The sequence below is a fragment of the Lepidochelys kempii genome, chromosome 5, assembly GCF_965140265.1.
Source record: "Lepidochelys kempii isolate rLepKem1 chromosome 5, rLepKem1.hap2, whole genome shotgun sequence".
NCBI classification, from domain to species: domain Eukaryota; kingdom Metazoa; phylum Chordata; order Testudines; family Cheloniidae; genus Lepidochelys; species Lepidochelys kempii.
Window position 1 is genome coordinate 24598234 of NC_133260.1, and position 18385 is coordinate 24616618.

The window sequence follows — 18385 nt, forward strand, 5'->3', positions numbered from 1 at the left end:
GCGGAAGGGGGAGCAGGGCCCCTCGGCACGGGGATGGGGGGACACGGGGAGACTCAGCGGAAGGGGGAGCAGGGCCCCTCGGCACGGGGATGGGGGGACACGGGGAGACTCAGCGGAAGGGGGAGCGGGCCCCTCGGCACGGGGATGGGGGGGAACGGGGAGACTCATCGGAAGGGGGAGCAGGGCCCCTCGGCACGGGGATGGGGGGACACGGGGAGACTCAGCGGAAGGGGGAGCGGGGCCCTCGGCACGGGGATGGGGGGAAACGGGGAGACTCAGCGGAAGGGGGAGCGGGGCCCTCGGCACGGGGATGGGGGGAAACGGGGAGACTCAGCGGAAGGGGGAGCGGGGCCCTCGGCACGGGGATGGGGGGAAATGGGGAGACTCAGCGGAAGGGGGAGCGACAACACAGAATTGGGGGTACAGGGGCTTGGGGGAGCAGGGATCCTCAAGACAGGGGGCTCGGGGAGCAGGGCCCCTTTCTATTGAAGGTGCTTCCATGGTTCCCCCCATGATGTAGTACTCTATGGATTTTATGACCTTTATACCAGATTTTGTACTTTGGGATAATGGAAGCATTGCAGCCTGATGTACAGACACTCTTTTCTTAACCTGTGTATAAGATAATTTTAACATTAGCTTTAATAACATTTTTAAATCTGAGCCACTCTCCCTCTTTGGTGTCTGTAGGGACAGTGCAGTCCTATGACCCAGGGCAGGCCCATTACAGGATTGACACTATGGAGATCCTAACCCGTGGGAGTTTTTAGAAAGATAAGTGTAGAATTCTTTATGTTTGCCCTTTAAGTTCTGAACGTTGGGGGTAAGTGGGGAGCCAGGATTTATTTTATGTATTTATTTTAGTAACAAGGAGGGCAGCAGTCCAGTGGGGGAGCTAGCAGCAATGCTAGCTTCCCTGTGCATCCAGGTCAGTTTGCCCACGTGGAGGGATGTAAGGGTTAGGTGCAGGGGTTGGAGCACAGGAGGAGGCAGGTTTTGGGGTGAAGGGGGTATGCACAGTGCAGGGGTTAGGGGCGCAGGAGGGGAGTGCAGGGGTTGAGGTGAAGGGGGCACAGTTCAGGGATTAGGGGCACAGGAGGGGTCAGAAGGGAGTGAAGGGGTTTAGGTATTAGGGGTACCGGAGGGGGAGCAGGCATTAGGGGTGAAGGGGCACAGTGCAGTGGTTGGGGGGAAGGGATGGTGGGGAGCCAATGTGGGGTGCCACACCCATGGGGGCTAGGGGTACCAGAATGCAAGTTCACCCAGCCTTGAGCAAGGTGCCCAACATCACACAGGTACTATGTAGCAGAGCAAAGAATTAAATCCAGGTCTCCCTGCTTCCACACAAATCTGACTATTTCTTTTGCTTCTGCAGATGTGGCCCTGAGGGCCAGCTCCTACACACCAGTGGAGCACCTCCATCAGAGGAGGCGAACAAGGAAGAGTTAGAGAGGATATGTTTCGTGAATTGCTGCAATCATCAGATTGGGCAGATAGCTAGCACTGAGCATGGAGAGAGACAATAAATGAGCAACTAGAAGTGGCGAGCTAGGAGAGGAGATGGGCAGGAGTGGACAATAAAGCTCATGGAGGAACAGAGATGCTGAGGTCTCTAATTATGCTGCAGGTGGAGCATATGTGCTTGACTGTAAAACTGCCTTCCTTGCCCCTCCCCAGACACATTCCTGGCCCATCACAGTACCCCTTGCACTCCACCCCAGGGACATTTTCCATAATGACATCTGGACTTACTTCAGAGAGTGCTGCTCATTGTCATGTCCCTTGTAAGAAATGTTAATCATGTATTGCTGTTTAATAATAATTTAGTCTTACACAGACAGTGATTCTTTATTTGTGTTCTACACAGGGTGGTTGCAACAGAAATTCATACATTTACAGACTACAGTTAACGCTCAGGCAGGAATTATTACCAGGGTTATTCAAGGTGGCAAGTAAACAATGCCTAGCTCAATTCATTACAAAGAGACACATTACTGGGGCTCATTGTCAAAATGCTGCTTCAAAGCCTCCCTGATTTGAAGGGCCCCCTGTTGAGCCCCTCTAATAGCCCTGGAGTCTGGCTGCTCAAAATCAGATGCCAGGTTATCCACCTCTATGCTCCACCCCTGGAGAAACTTTTGCCCCTTGTCTTACAAGTGTTATACAGAGCACAGCATGCTGCTATGACCAAGGGAATATTTTCCTTATTGAGGTCTAAACTGTCGAAAAGGCAGTGCCAGCAACCCTGTAATCTGCCAGATGAACATTCTATGGTCATTCTGCACCTGCTAAATCTGTTGTTGAAGTGCTCCTTCCTGCTGGTGTAAGGCTTCATGAGCCACAGGAGTAAGGGGTAGGCTGGGTCTCCCAGGATCTTTATGGGCATTTCCACATCTCCCATTGGAATCTTTTGGTCTTAAAAGTCAGTCCCTGCATGCAGCTTTCTGTACAGGCCACGTTCCTGAAGATGCACGTATCCTGCATCAACCACTCCGCACTGATGTCAGTGAAACAATCCCGGTGATCCCCCAGATCCTGCAATACCATAGAGAAGCAGCCCTGTCTGTTGATGTTCTCGCAAGATGGTCTGGGGCTAAAATTGGGATATGCGTGCCATCTATTGCCCTGACGTAGTTAGGGAATTCCATTGCTGCAAAGCCAGCCGCTATTTCCTGCGCATTGCCCAGCATCACAGTCCTTTGTAGCAGGAGGAGATTAATGGCCCGGCCCACTTGCATCACTGCAACCCCCATGGTGGACTTTCCAACTCCAAATCAATTTGAAACTGACCAGAAGCAGTCTAGAGTTGTCAGCTTCCACATAATTATCACCACTTGCTTTGCCACCCTTAGGGCTGCTCTCATTTTGGTGTCCTTGCACCACAGGGTAGGTGTGAGCTCCGCATACAGTTCAAGAAAGGTGGCTTTGAACATACAAAAGTACTGCAGCCACTACTTGTCATCCCATACCTGCATCATAATCTGATCCCACCACTTGATGCTTGTTTCCTGAGCCCAATAGCGACGGTCCACCTTGTGCAGCTGTCCTGGAAATGCCAACAATAATCTTGAATTGTTTCTTTCCGTGGCACACAACAGGGCAGGCAGCATAGATTCCTGTTCAGTGGATCAGTTGTCTTGTATTCATAATGTTCATCACACGACTGGGGAGCAGTGCAGGATCCATGCTTTCAAGCAGAGATGGTGGGTGCAAAGGTTACAGGGGCAGCTGAAAAACGGTGCAAAACACAGTCTGAAGCCCTTGGAATTATGGGATGGAGAAAACTCCATAATGGGGGTAGTGATCACACCCCCACGATGCACTGTGATCCATTACCAGAACTCCTAGCAGGAGAAGGTGGCAATTTGCACAGTGGGATAGCTACCCCCAGTGTACTGCTCTCTCTGCTGGTGCTAGAGCACAAATTATGGATGTGCTGTACCAAAACAAGGAGCATTGTGTGAACATGCACAAGCGATGTAATTACAGCACCTTATGATTGTCAATGTAACTTACGTTGACTTAACTGTGTGGTTTAGACATGGTCTCAGTCACATCCGTATTGGTGCATTTCTTTTCCCTTATGGAAAAGGTTTAACAAATCACACCACAGACAAACACTACATATTTATAATGAGTACTGTATTAATTAGTACCCGAGTAGCAAAATGTGGAGCAGGGCACAGATCCCAGAACAGATGTTTTTTAAAAGGTGAAATAACTTCAAAAAGGGGTGATTTTGGAAAAATTATTCTCTCTGTATCAACTTAATTTCCATCAAACTACCAATTAAAAAGTCAAATAGTGCTCACCCTTTACATTCTCAGATTCATTTTTTATTTCCATTTCAATGAGGTTCTTAACAAAATAAAGATCTAAGCCTCCTGTTTAACTGGGGAATGTGTGCCTCAAACTTAGCTAGATGTTGTCCTGACCTGTGCCTCCATAACAACTTGGTGAGCAGTTACATGTAAACAGGAGTGTACATCAGTTGACGTACATGATAAGTATATATATATATTTTTTACAGGAATCTCCAGTATTAGAAGTTTGGTTGTTTTTTAATGCCAGGTAGACTAATCCTGACTTCAGGCCATCATCATAAACAGACAAAAAACCCCACAATCTCTGTAAAGTTTGTCTAGATCAGGTGCAGTGATTAAGTCACTCATGTCATGCAGTATAAAACTCTTCCCTTTATGGTTAGTAAACCTTTGCTTCTTTTCACTTTTAAACAGACTTTTGAAGCTTGTTTACAAATCTTTCTGAAGTCATTGTTTGATATTTGTAGGTAAACTGGTTAATTTAGTTTCAGAAAGGCCATTTAGGGCACTAGTATAATTAAATGATCTTTGTTCATCCAACTCCTGAACACTGGGAAGAAGTTTTGTTTTAACTGAAACATCAAAAAAAATTCAAACAAAGATGAGCTGTAATCTATTGGGACCGTGTAACAAAGATTTATACAGGTTAGAAATCTCAAACAAAGTCTATCAATAATTGTTTTAAAACTGTTGTATCCATGTGATTTTTTTTATGTTCAGTTTCCATGGTATTGTATTTCTTTTTTGTTTTCCATGTATCCCATGATTTCAGTTTATATATTATTGAAAACATATGGGAAGAACAGTGCATGCCACATCAGCCAATTATATTTTTAATAAATAAGGAATCTACTTTATGATGTCAAAGAAATGTTCTGTATCAACTCCTAACTCTCTGCAAATATATGTAGAAATCTTTGTTCTGCTCAATATTATTGTGATCTGCAGAATATTTTCCATAAAATGAGTTTGATCCACTTTCTATTTTGCAATTTGGTTTTAAATCAGTTTCATTTGAGACCATATGTTCTCTATAGCCGCATTATTAGACGGTGAGGAGAATCAGTGCTCTGATACATCCTTATTTTGCCCATTGCATCTATGTATTTTGCAACTGCTAACCAGAACTGTTTCACGTGACTGTTCTTCATGCTCCTCCTTGGACCTTTACTCTGAAGCATTTTATGTAGATGCAGCTTGCCAGGATCTCTGCTGTACAGAGAGAAAAGTTGCTAACTGACGGAGATTAATCAAGGACAGAGACCACTAGGATTCACCCTCTTGCATATTCAAAGGTAATTGTGCTTCATTTATTTTCTTAGTTCAGTACGTAGCCCCTGCATTTTACAGATATTTTGGCATATGTGGAAGAAAGCTAGCATTTGGCTTTTAAAAAAAAAAGAAAAAAAATCCACTTGACTTTATAGTCAAAAAGACACATGCAGGGTTCTCTCTCCCCCAGCTACAAGCCACAAAAGGAGGTTCATGTTTGAAATACAGCTGGTTTCATTATCTTTTTAAAACAAGCTCTTACAAAACATTGGTTTAACACGAAGCTTAGCTGAATTGGCAGTTTCCATCTGAAACAACTTGTTAATCTGTTGATTTCCTGGAGACCAGGCTGCAGGGAACCATGACATGGTCCATTTAACAGACTTGGGAACCAAATAATTTTGCATTTGTCTTTTGAAAAATGGAATTGTATCACTGTGATGACATTTTTAATAGTTAGGCCTACAAATTTACCCCATCTGTGAACTGACTGTGGGAAAGTGCATAAAAGTTTGTCAACTGTTACAATAACCCCTAACAATAAATATTGATGGGGAAAGGTGCGGAAGGGAGACAAAAAAAAAAAAAAAAAGTCAATTTGGAACTCCAGGACTGTGATAAGAGATGTGTGGGACTAGAAATCAATGAACCAAAACTGTTGTGTCAGAAATTAAGCCTATTGGTGGACAAGGTAATGAGGGGATGGGCTATTCCACCCATCACTTCCTTTTTTGGGGTCCTTACAAGAAAAAAGATTTTTGGAAAGAAGATTAGTAGGGGGAGGTAAATGCTAGTTGACTGTGAGAGGAGAGAAGAGGAATCATCATCATGGCTGCCAGCCCGCACCAGATTCTGCAATTGAACATGAGGCCATTGTACCTTCTTCATCCTAATCCTGAGAAGTGTCCTGACAAGGTCAGGGCAGAGAGAGGGAGCCAGATGACATCACCACCTCAGGCTAAATCCCAAATACCACCTGGGATAAAATTATAGGGTTAGAAGGGACCACAAGGGTCATCTTGTCTAACCTCCTCCCAGAGTTAGACAGGTGATTATCTAGCCTCTTTTTGGAAATCTCCAGTGATGGAGCTTCCACAACCTCCCTAGGCCGTCGGTTCCTACTGTTCATACAGTAAGGACGTTTTTCCTGAAATTTAATCTAAATCTGCTATGCTGTAGTTTGAACTCATTGCCTCTTGCCTACCCTTTTTGGCAAGAGAACAACTTTTATCCATCTTTTTTATGTCCACCTTTCAAGTATTTGAAGACCACTATCATGTCCCCACTTAATATCCTCTTTTCCAAACTAAACACACAGTTTCTTCAGCCTTTTCTCATATGGCTTGTATTTCATCCCTTTGATCATCTTTGTCACTCACTTATGGATTCTTTCCAGGTTTTCTACATCCTTTCTATACATTGTTGGCCGAAACTGGGCATAGTACTCTAGCTGAGGCCTAACCAGCGCCAAGTAGAACAGTGCTATCACGTCCCCTGATTTGCATGCTATGCAACCTAAAATTGCATTTGGGGCTTTTTACAACAGCATCGCATTGTTGACTCATGCCGAGATTGTGATCCACCACAACTCACAGATTGTTCGCAGCAGTGCTGCTGCCAAGCCAGTTATCCCCCCACATCTATATTAGTGCATTTGGTTTTTCTTCCCTAAGTGTAGCACCTTACATTTGTCTTTGTTGAATTTCATTTTGTTATCTACCACCCAGTTCTCCAATTTAATCAAGATCTCTCTGAACTTTAGCTGTATCCTCCAGAGTGTTTGACAAGCAGCAACTCCCCTAGCTTTGTGTCATCTGCTAATCTGATCAGTATGCTCTCTATTCCTACATCCAGGTCTTTAATAAAGAGGTTAAACACTGGATCCAGGACAAATCCTTGTGGAACCCAACTTGAGACCTCCCTCCAATCTGACATCATTCAATTAATAGTTACTCTTTGTTTGCAGTTGTTTAACCAATTATGTATCTACCTAATGGTAGTTCCGCCGAGCCCACATTTCTCCAGTTTACTTACCAGCATGACACATGGGACTGTGCCAAAAGCCTTGCTGAAGTCCAGGCATATTATATCCACCACATTCCCCCAATCCTGTCATAGAAGGAAATCAAGCTGGTTTGGCATGATTTCTTAGTAAATTCATGCTGACTGCTAGTGATTACCCCTTCCTCCTCCATGTATTCACAAATTGCATGTTTATACATTGCTCTAGTAGCTTCCCAGATACTGAAGTCAGGCTGACCAGTCTATAGTTTCCTGGCTCCTTCTTTTTAGAGATGGGCACTATGTTAGCCCTTCTCCAGTCTTCTGGGACCTCTGTCATCTATGAGTTTGCAAATATTATTGCCAGTGGCTCTGAGATTTCTTTGGCTAATTCCTTTAGTACCCTGGAGTGAACACCATCAGGCCCTGCTGATTTGAATTCATTCAAATTGTTCAGAAGATCTGACATATTTTTTACTTATCCCAATCTGCCTCCCTTCCCTTTTATTGTCTATGGTAACTTTGCTAGTCATCCAGTAATTTTTTGTGAGAAGACTGAAGCAAAGTAGGCATTGGGCAGCTCTGCCTTCTTATTAGCTTCTGTTACCAGCTCACCTTCTCCATTGAGCAGCGGACCCACACCATCTCTGATCTTTGTCTCACATTTGTAGAGCCCCTTCTTGTTGTCTCTAACATTCCTTGCCAGCTGTAACTCCTTTGCCTTGGCTTTCCTGATGTTGCTATTCCCATGCTTGTGCTATTCCCATGTATGCTTCCTGGGTGACATGCCCCTCCTTCCATTTCCTGTATGTATCCCTTTTGGTTTATAGATAGCTAAAAAGATGTGAGACTGTCACTCAGTCACACTATGTCATTTTCCTTCCCCACTTTATTCTTTTTCCTGTTTAATATGTTTGGTTTAGCCAGCCAAGACTATATATTTTGCAACACTGCCCATGACCAGAAATTGCAACTGGAAGCAATGCCCTAAACAGCCCGACACTGGTACAAGTTTGCTGGGTTATGGAGTGGCTGATAAAACTGTGTACCTGGCCTGTGTTTTTTCAGCCGTGAGGTTGCAAGAGAAAGTCAATACCAGAGATAGAAGCTGCAGCTTCTATCTTTGCTGTTCTCGTCTTTTCCCTTGTGTGCATTTGTCTTTTATCCTCTAGGCTAGGGAATGGAATTGACTGAACAGCAAAGCCAACAAACACAACAGTTCCAGCCTACCTTTTTCTTTTCCCCAAAAAAGAACAGTTACCATATAAAAAGACTTAACAAAAGGGGATCTCTCTAGCTAGACAGAAAGGGAACAAGGATGTTAAAATGAAAACTGTACTTAATACTTTACATTTCAAAAGCTTTAACTGTTTTTCCTCTTTTCTGTATCTTTAATAAAAGGTTAAGAAGGATTTTTGATGATGTGATGGCCATAATACTAAGCAGGTTATGGTCTCTGTATATCAAACCTCAAACCTTGTTTAACACTGTTTAATGCTGGACAGTGACAGGGTCATGTTAACACCGTTAGCTCTTTGGGTCCATGTATTCTATCTAAATTAATACAGAAGCTAAGAGAAACCCAGAGAGATGGGAAGATGGGGGAAAAATTACATGCTTGTCATCTTTGCCTCAGGTGCAACACTGTAGACAATGTATCAGGAGTAATACGTTTTATCAGCGAGTCTACTAAAGGAAATTCTCCTTGAAGACAGTGCCAAATGTTAATAGTATCCATATTGCAACTGAACTTCTAGATGCCAATTTTGACAATCTGAGGGTGAAATTCTGGCTCTGCTGAAAAACAGATTTTGATGGGGCGAGGATTTCACCCCAGTCTCACAGGTGATTGACCTGTTCAGCCTTTTTGATACTGCTGAGACCAAAAGAGCAGAAGTAGAAAGTGCCAGTAGAGCACATCACCATACAGCCTCTCTCAAGGAGAACACTGTAAACAATAAAGTGGAGATTCTAGAGAATCAAATAATAAGTGCTAGAATAATTGGCCTCCCTGAAGCTACCAGAACAAATGGCCTTTTGAGGTTTTTTTTAAATGCATTATGGCTAGTGGAAGATTCAATAAATAGTAATATACGAGTATGAAAATGTATGGGAGAAAAAGTGTACTACCCCTTTAAAGGACAGGCTGTAGACTCCAGCCTGCCGCTAAGCTATTTAAATACAGGAACAGGAAGCTAAGGAGAGAGATGAGGTAGAAGGCTGTAGTATGTGGTGGTTTTTCTTTCAGGTAGCTGACTCAGACTTGGGTTTGGGAATGTTATTTGGGAGCTCCGAGCCACCGTGCTGATGAAGTGGTTGTTGTAGGACTGCTGTCCTGAAACCTTATTAAAAGGTGACCTGGCATTTGGTTAATGTGTTTTGGCTTTTCCTTTCCCTGGGCTATTAAGATGAATCTATTGCTGCTCCACTTGGGGAAATTAAGGTGGAACACACCGGCAGTGCCACACTGAGCCACAAGGGAGCGTGCAGGGACTGCCCACACCTTTACAAAGAGAATAAAAGACTGAATCTAAGATCTCTTGAGTTGCATGTCAAAAAACAAAACAAACAAACAAAAGCCCACACACTATAAAACAAAGAATTCTGGCTGAAACTAAGACTAAAGGATATTTGAAGATTCTGGACATGAACTTCTGGCTAGGTAAGTGGTGTACGAAGGAGAGTTTTGATTTTGTGGAACATTTGTTCTAATTTCCATGCAGAGGGGGGCTGTATAGTTTGGATGGCCTCTAGCGCCATAGAAGAGGGACCAAATTCCTCAGGGAAGGCTAGCTAGAATAGTCAGGATGGGGGTAACCTAATAGCAAGAGGGGAGGGTAAAAAGAGGGATGATATGAGCATTCAGAACAAGAAAATTTGAAACAAAATTAATCAAGGAACCAAAAGGACAAGAAGAAAAGGAATTACTGAGTTGCCTATACACCAATGCTAGGAGCCTGGGTAACAAACAAGAGGAAATAGAATTGCTCATTGATGAGTATAATTTCAGTCTAGTTGGTATTACTGAAACCTGGTGGGATGATTTGCACAATAGGAATGACCAAAATCAGTGGTTAAAAACCTGTTTATGAAGGAAGGATCAAGTGGGCAAAAGGGGAAGGGAGAGGCCGTCTGTCAAAAATGGCATTCCCTATTTCTGAATCACTGATCATTCAGAAGAAAGTCATTTGAATGCTTATGTATCAATGTCCTAACACGGAAAGCCCAAAATGGAGTTGGTTGGTGTCTGCTATAGACCACCAAATCATAATAGGGAAAAGGATAACTGCCTTCCTATGGACCTATCTATAAAGTGTTGGGGGGAAAAGCTGCGTGATCATGGGGACTTCAGTTTGAATGACATAAGCCAGTACTAAAACATCATTGGAATATTTAACATTAGAAGTGACAGTTTCTTAATTCAAGAAGCGTTACAGCCAACACAAGGGAATTCTTTAATAGACTCCTAACTGATAAAGAGGAGCTGAACTAAAAGTTAATGTTAGCTTAGGTACAAGTGATCATGACTTGATTACATTTATAATGTGCAAACAGAATGAAGTCCAGAACAGTAATATGTCCTTAGTGCTTTAAGAAGGCCAGTTTCACAAGCTGAAAACAATTATGAGCCAAGTTAGCTGGGAGGAAGAATTTAATCAGAAAAAAGTGAATGATAGCTGGAATGATTTAAGAACATTTTATTAGATGCCCCTCCCCCCCCCCAAAGAAAAAAGAAAAAAGGCCATAATAATTAAAAATCCAACCTGGTTTAGAGGGGAAGTGAAGGCAGTATACAAATTAATATACAACAAATGGAAGAAAGGGGAAGTTGATAGTGATGAATAGAAGTCAGAAGTTAGGGACTGTAGAAAATTGATAAGGACAAAAGGGGGGAGTCTATAACCAGCAGACTTAAGGACAATAAGGAGGTTTTTTTAAAAATATATTGAAAACAAAAAGACTCCTGACAATACTATTAGTCCATTACTAGATGGAAGTGGTAGAATGATCAATAATAATGCAGAAAAAGGCAGAAATGATATATAGCTGTTCTGTATTGGGGGTGGGGGACAGATAAAACTCTTTCCATTCCACTCATCTCTGGAGGGTATTAAACAGAAGCTACCAAAAGTAAACATTTTAAAATCAGCAAGTCCAGATCACTTGCATCCAAGAGTTTTAAATGAGCTGACTGAAGAGCTTGCTGGACCACTAATGTTGCTTTTTCCACTATGTCTTAGAACCCCTGGGGAAGTTCCAGAAGACTGGAAGAAAGCTAAAGTTATGCTAATTTTTTTAAAAGGATAACTAGGATGACCAAGGTAACTCTAGGCCTGTCATCAGTGGTAGGCAAGATAATTGAGTGGCTGATATGGGACTTCATTAATAATGAACTAAAAGAGGGTAATGTAATTAATGCAAGTCAACATAGGTTTATGGAAAATAGATCCTATCAAACTAACTTGTGTTTCCTGATGAGATTACAAGTTTGGTTGATAAAGGTAATACTGTTGACATAACCTACTCAGACTTCTGTGAGGGATTTGACTTTGTACCACATGACATTTTGATGAAAAAACTAGATGGCATAAATTAAATGGATTAAAAACTTGCTAATTGATAGGTCTCAAAATGTAACTGTAAACATGGAATTGTCAAACAGGTTTCCAGAGGGATTCCATGGGGATTGGTTCTTGGCCCTACACGGTTTAAGATTTTTATAAGTGACTGATAATCACTGATAAAGTTTGCAGATGATACAAAAATTAGGGAGTGGTCAGTAATGAAGAGGACAGGTCACTGATTCAGAGCAATCTGAATTGTCTGGTAAACTGGATGCAAGCAAACAATATATGTTTTAGTATGGCTACATGTAAATGTAGCCATCTAGGAACAAAGAATGTAGGTCATACTTACAGAATGGAAGACTATCCTGGGAAGCAGTGACTCCGAAAGAGATTTGGGGTTTGTGGTAGATAATCAGCTGTCTTGAGTTCCCAATGTGACTCTGTGGACAGACGAGCTAATGCAATCCTGGGATGCATGAACAAGAGAATCTCAAGTAGGAGTAGAGAAGTTATTTTATCTCTGTATTTGGCACTGGTACGACCCCTGCTGGAATATTGTGTCTAGTCCGGGTGCCAACAAATCAAGAAGGATGTTGATAAACTGGAGAGGGTTTGAAGAGGAGCCATGTGAGAATGATTAAAGGATTAGATTAAAGGGATAGCCTTCTTTGCTAAATTAAAATATATTGAGCTCTCTGAGTCTAAGCGGTGGCTTGATTGCAGTCTAAGTATTTAAAATGGGCTCTTAAATTTAGCAGAGAAAGGTATAATAGTCCAATGGCTGGAAGTTGGAGTTAGACATACGCCAACCGGAACCAAGGTCGGAATTTGACAGTGAGGGTAATTAACATTTGGAACAATTTTACCAAGGTGGTGGATGCTCCATCTCTGAGAACTTTAAATCAAGAGTGGATGGTTTTCTAAAAGATGTGCTGTTGGAATTATTTTGGGGAAGTTCTGTGGCCTGTGCTATGCAGGAGGTGATCATCTAGTCTGACAATGGTCCCTTTTGGCCTTGGACTTCTATAAACATACTACGTGTTGTTCTTCCCATGTTTAAGCCAAAGAACACATGCAAAATGGAGAGAATTTAGAGAAGCACTAACTCCTTTCCAAGCCAAACACTAGGTGCGGGGATGGGGAGTGGAGGCGGTAGGGAAAATATGTTTTCAGGTAGTGCTTCAGCACAAAAGACTTAGGCAAGCTACATATAGGAATCCATGAATGATGGATAATCAGAAATCAAAACGTAGAGATTTGGGGCCAGATCTTGCTCCCATTGAAGCTCCGGCAGAATTATACTTCTCACTGTATCTATATGACAGCTATTCTTGTTCGTCTGCTTTCTGTGCCAACCTTGGAACATTTTAAAAAATAGCTTTTTTGTTGTCACTAACCAAGCTGTGGACTAATGCTATGTTCATACATTTTGTTCAGTTTCTTGCTGATACTATGCCAGAAGCCAATATGGCTCAGAGGAATTTTGTACTGGTTTGAAGGAACAACCCTTCTGGGGGACTTGGGCACAGGGGTCATGTTACACAGAATATGAACACTCCTCCTCCCCCCAAGTTACTGAAGAATGTCTTTCAGAGTCTCAGAGTAGCAGTTGTGTTAGTCTGTATCCACAAAAAGAAAAGGAGGACTTGTGGCACCTTAAAGACTAACCAATTTATTTGATTCATCTGATGAAGTGAGCTGTAGCTCATGAAAGCTTATGCTCAAATAAATTGTTTAGTCTCTAAGGTGCCACAAGTACTCCTTTTCTTTTTGTGAATACAGATTAACATGGCTGCTACTCTGAAACTGAGGATCTTAGTAAAAGTGATTTAAAAAAAATGTTTAAGTGTGGTGGTTTCTATACCAATGCTGTGTTAAGCCTCTCAGAATGTCTAGCATGAACTGGATGCTTGCAGAAGTCAGAGCGGGGTCAGACTGAGCTAAGTGCTTGTGAAATTAGTAAGAGTGCTGTGCATCCTCTCCTAACAAACTCAATACCTGAGTGCTTATTAAACAGTGTGTAATTGTCTCCAAAAAAAAAAAATGTCTGGCCATCAGAAATGATTTTGCAGTGAAGTTCAAGACTGTGTCTGTGCAGCTATAAAATTGAATTCTTTGCCTGAAAAAAAATGCTATTTTAACAAACAAAAATCACTCAATGAAAAGAATTTGAAATATAAGTTAATTAAATAAGATACTGAAATTCCATCAGTGGGCAGTAACAGACTTGACACTTAAGTGAAACACTTTGTCCTGTTATTAGTAGCAGTATTATTGTATCATCTATGAGCTCTAGTCACGGATTGAGGCCCCATTGTGCTAGGCGATGTACAAACAGATGGTCCTTTTCCCAAGGAGCTTACCATCTAAATATAAAAAATGAGTCAGACTGATTCAGACAGACAGGAGCGTACAAGACATCAGTGAGACAAGACCATGATAGTTAGCCGTCTCTGCACACCAACAGCCTAACCATTGTCATGTTTTTTGTAGGCATCATGGAAAACAGGAGTTCTGAGGAGGAATCTGCAGGTGGATAATAAGGTAGTTCTGTGCATGCTTACAGGGAGTTCCTCCCAAGCATGAGGGGCAGTACGGGAGAAAGCACAAAGGAGCTTGTTTGAAAACGTAGCATGTGGGGAGTGGATGCTGGTGCCATGGACCAATCAGAGGTGGGCATCGACCGTGAGTGAAATTTGATAGGGAGGGTGAGGATTGACTGTGGAGGGCCTTGAAAGTAAACACAAACAGCTTATGTTTGACACGATAGAGAAGTGGAAGCCAGTGGAGGGATTCAAAGAGAGGGTGGTGTAGTCAAAGCGACAGGTGAGGGATGTGATCTTTGCAGCAGTATTCTGAGTTTATATGAGTTGGGCAAGACTACATTTGTCAAGGCCAGAGAGAAGGATGTCACAGTAATCTAGCTGAGAAATGAGGACATCTCGAACAACAGTGGTAGCTATGTGGATGGATAGGAAAGGCCATAACTTAGAGATGTTATCCAGAAAGAATCAGCAAGTTTTAGCTATAGTCTGGATCTGAGGACCTAGAGAGGTGTCCCAAAAGATGCATGCTGCCAATTCCCTTGCTCTTATACCAAGTGCAGCTGTGAAACCATGTTTGGCAACTTCTGCATCTTTTTGGTCAGTTTCAAAGGACACTCCAATTGAGCCAGGAGGTGACAAAGAAGTTAGTGACTGCGGCAGTGTCACATTCAAGAAAAAACGACAATCTTTCTGGAGCACATGGAAGTCGTAGTAGCCAGCACCCTGAGATTCAGTGCGGAGCGAGAGATCCAGAATGGTGCCTGACATTTAATTGTCCAAGTGGTGAGTACACGTAACACTGAAACAGTAAGAGGGAATTTAGGAGGGCAGAACACAATTATCTGACTTGCTGTTTGGCCAGGACACCAGGCGGAAGACACTACTCTTATGAAATGTACCATTGGGGTCTTGAAGACAAGTGGTCAGGACTTTCATTTTACAACTCGTCCAAAGACAGCATCATGCTGGGAGGACTAGTTCGGTGTTGACTCAAAAGGACACCCCCATTTCCTGCCGACACCATTATTGGTGCTTGTCCAGGGGTGCTTTCACCTCCACTGTCCCCCCCTCCCCCCCCCCCCACACACACCTGAGCAGGTGTTATGGAGAATCTACCTCAGTTTTCCCTTTTTGTTCAGCCAATCACCATTTAACCCCACCTGGTAGTTCCTTGTTATGACTCCAGCCTTACAGCCAAAACCAATAGTCTCTCCCTTCTTAGAGAAGGGGTAAAGAGTCTAGTGAGTCAGCAGGCCAGTAACCCTAGCAAAGGGTCCACAAACTCAGATCTCTTGGGATTGAGGCCCCTTGCTCGGCAGGGGATAATAATCCCTCTGCTAGGGTTGACAGGGGAACCCAGCCCCCACCACTCCAGCAGCTTCCAACCCAGCTCCAACCACTCCTCCAGGTTCCTATCCCAGAATCCTGTCCACAGCAACTGAAAACAGATACCCCCAATTCCTCGCTGCCTCCCTAATAGGCTGTTTCCCAGACTCACACTCTGTGATCCTCTTCCTCTGGAGATCTGGCTACCTGGGTGGCTTCTCACCACTCCATTGCTGAAGGCCCATGCTCTCAATGACTCTTCAGCCTCGCTGCAGCTACCCCTTCCTTCCCACCTGTAGCCTTTTCATCTCCCCACCAGCTGCAGGGCCACCAATCAGCTCCAGGTGAGGAGGCAGCTAGTTTCCCTGTTAACCTTTGAGGGTATGTCTACACTGCAATTAAACACCCATGGCTGGCCTATGTCACCTGCCTCAGGCTCATGGGGAGTGGGCTGTGGGGCTATAAAATTGCAGTGTAGAGGTTTGGGCTCAGGTTAGAGCCTGGGCTCTGGGAGCCTGTGACTGGAGAAGGTCACACACTCTGGGCTCCAGCCCAAGCCTGAATGTCTACACTGCAATTTTATAGCCCTGCAGTCCGAGCCCAAGGCAGCTGACGTGGGCCAGCTGAGGATGTTTTATTGCAGTATAGAGATACCCTATGTGTCTGGCACAGCTGGGAACTATACACACCATAGTGTTAGATTGTCAGCAGACAAGGAATTGATTTTTCACGTGAAGAAAAGCACAAGACTTGGCAAGTCTGGTCAACTTTTTTATTAAAATTCAGGTCACAACCCATTTCTCCCATGTACCTTGTTTGGCTGTCTTCATCCCTACCCAGAACACCCTGTACTATAGCACAGTCTAGGCACTCTATGGAATATCTTTGCAGCTTGTTGCATTGTGCGCACTAGAGCCGCTGGGCATAACTCATAGCCTTCACTATACAAAAGGACTCAGACGAATCACATCTTAACAATGACTCACATTCTTCAAAAAATTTATTAAAGAGAATTCACATCCGGTACAGTACAATTCACATCCAGTACAGTACAATTTTATGTTATATATACATGTAAAGCAAATCCATTTGGCCTCTACCCTTTGCATGTCTTGTTTATTTAGAGTTCCTGGAGGCAAAGACTCTCTCTTACTAAGTGTTTATACAGTACCCAGCACAATGGGGCCTCATTCTTGACATACAAAATGCTGGGTAATACAAACAATAATAATTCTTTTGTAATAACAAGACTGCCCCAGTTAATGGCCTGCTTTGTGCCTCTGGCTCCATTTCTTTTATTCAGTACGGCTTTCAATGCTATCAGTCACTGGACTCCTCTTCAGTATCTTAGGCAAGAAGTGGGTTTCTCTAGTACACTGTTCTGAACTGAATTCTAGCTCAGGATTGCTCAACCCAAAATTAGGTCGCCAGAATGTTTCAAAGGGTCGTGTGGCAACTCCTGTGGCTCCTGTCCCACAGAGCTGGCAGGGCTCACCTCCCTGCTCCAGGCACTGCAGCCTCTGGGGTCCCAGCGCCACTCAGGTTTGGCCCAGCCGTCATGATGACAGGAGTCCAGGTAGGCCAAATTTGAGTGAGTGGCCCTGCAACCCCATGAGCCAGATCACACAAATTTGGTCTAGTCAGGGAGACAGGGCCAAACCTGAGTGGCGCTGCAATCCCAGAGGATGCAATGCCTGGAGTGGAGAGCCAAGCCCAGCCAGCCCCACAGCACAGGAGCTGCAGGAGTTGTCACTGTGGGGTGAGTGGTGGGCAGGACCCAACCCCCTTTGAGGGGAAGGACCCAACCAAAATCACCCCAGGGCCTCTACCCCCAGACTATTTGCTGGATCGCAACAGGCCATAAACATTTACAAATGGGTCCTGAGCCCAAAAAAGGTTGAGAACCACTGGCCTAGTTTATATCTTTCCAACTGTTCATTTTTTTATTTCATTAAGTTAATCAAACTACAGATATGACAGAGGGCTGCAGATCTGAACCCTGACTTTAAGCTAACTGTGAAGTATCTAAAATAGAAGCTTGATTTCAAGAAACCCTCTTTATTTTTCAAATAGATGCCTGATTATCTCAATCGCATGTGCACTAACCGTATATATAGTGTTATGTAGCCAACGGCAAGGCTTGGTAGGGAGGACAATATGTGTTTTGTTTTGTTTTAAAATTCAAATAGAGCTGGCTTGTTTTCTTTATTGTTCCTTGCCCTTAGAGGGGTATGCTGTTTGAATGTTTGTTTCCATAGTTACCCATCACATTTGAAACATTTGTACTTTTACTCTGTTTCAATGTTGGATTTTCAATTTCCTCTGCCTCTTCTCACACTGAGGCTCTTGAAGTTTGTACCTGATTGGAGCAGGAAAATGATACTGCAGCTGTTTTTCTTCTATCGCCTTCTAAAATGTCATCCAAGTAGCCTTGGTTTGTCAAATTCCAGGTACCGCTATAACAATAGACTGTTTCTAGATCTTGCTGTCGTCTAATCACAGCAGCCCCTAGCTAATGGTTTCCATCCAGCTCCTAGTGGGCAGGTGACCTCATTAGAAAGCCCATCCAGCATCCCAACTGGCACTCTTCCTGGCAGTCATGGACTGCTCCAGTACATAACTAGAGGATTTCAGTTTCCAGAGATGTCAGACTGACACCTTTTATGAACACTGAATCCACTTCAAAAAAAGTGCCATTTGAAAGACAAACACCACATCATAAGAAAAGACATTTGGTGCAAAGGAGGAGTAAGACAGAGGAAAGTCTAAGGGTATGTCCACACGGCCATTAAACACCCATGGCTGGCCCATGTCAACTGACTTGGGCTCATGGGATTTGGGCTGCAAG

At 43.3% G+C, this 18385-nt stretch overlaps 1 long non-coding RNA gene across 2 annotated transcripts in view; it reads left to right on the plus strand.

The window, feature by feature from the left end:
- The first annotated feature begins 4933 nt into the window (after positions 1-4933).
- The window catches only part of LOC140911194 (uncharacterized), a 46145-nt gene continuing 32693 nt past the window's right edge, over positions 4934-18385 (plus strand). Inside the window, exons 1-3 of one of the 2 annotated variants that reach the window (XR_012158861.1) lie at positions 4934-5119; positions 14159-14209; positions 14814-14994. This is a non-coding gene — a long non-coding RNA (uncharacterized lncRNA). Of the gene's footprint in view, positions 5120-9335; positions 9760-14158; positions 14210-14813; positions 14995-18385 lie in introns of those variants that run through there. The other variant, XR_012158860.1, reaches the window with a different exon arrangement.